The following is a 1,080-nucleotide window of genomic DNA, read 5'->3' on the forward strand; positions in this document are numbered from 1 at the left end:
TCTTGCCTATGACCCCAGCTGACTTCCTGCCCTTTGGGCAGGGGGCTGGACTCGATGATCTTCCGAGGTCCCTTCCAGCCCTAATGTCTATGAAATCTATGAAACAGACTTTACAGATACTCAATCCTCTTTCATCTCCAGCTTCTGTGATTAAGTGTGTGACAATCCTGGCTGTGGTCTGCCTTCATCATGTTGATATTTCCTGGAGTAAAACAGAGAGGGAGGCACTGTTCGGTTTTAGCGAGGCTTGAAAATACTTCAGATTCCTTCCAGCCAAGGACATCACAGAAAGTTATACCTTAACGCCTTGTGCAACTCGGACCTTGTCTGTCCGTCTTTGAAGGGAAAAGACCACCCCCCCCACTTCCTCCCCCCCAACCTTAAAGTAAGGAGAGGATATTCAGAGCTGATAATGCAAAAGTCTGTAACTCGAGACTGGTTAACCCTGGTCTAAATTTCCAGGGTGCTCACCTGTTGCTTTGATCCAGCAACCTGAGGCTGCTCGGTGGAATTAATCCCCACGCTCTTTCCAGGTGAGCTCTGATCTCCGCAGCAATGCCGGCTGCATTTCATGCGTTGTTGTCCAGCTGTCAGCTGTGTTTGTAAGTGAAGGCCTATTCTAAGAACCACTACAGGTGGTTTTGTCCATGCCCCCAGCTGCTGCTCTCCTCAGTTCGGCTCTTGATGTCGCTCCTGGAGCCAGGCTTACGGCAAGAGAGTTTTGGCTGAGACTTTGGTCAGACAATTAAGGCTGTCAGAGGGGACTAAGGCAAACAAGGTATCTTTTCTGAGACCAGTTGGAAAAACCCATTCTTAAGCTTTCGGGTTTAGAGGGGGCGAAGGGAAGAGGTGGGGTGAGGCACGGGGTCCCTGGGGTTGAACTCTGCCCCATGCCTCCTCGCTTAAAACCGAAGCGAGGAGCCCGCTCGGGTCCTGCTCTACCCGAGCCGGCGCCGGCGCCGGCGCCGGGCAGGGTTTGCTGCCGGCGTCCCGCGTGTCTGCAGCGGGGGGAGAGCTGCGCGGGGCAGGCCCGGGGCTCCCCGCGGTAAGTCCGGCCCCGGGCCCGGGCGGGGGTTTCCG

This window comes from Gavialis gangeticus, unplaced genomic scaffold, assembly GCF_001723915.1.
Source record: "Gavialis gangeticus isolate Ggan-Ray unplaced genomic scaffold, GavGan_comp1, whole genome shotgun sequence".
Lineage (NCBI taxonomy): Eukaryota > Metazoa > Chordata > Crocodylia > Gavialidae > Gavialis > Gavialis gangeticus.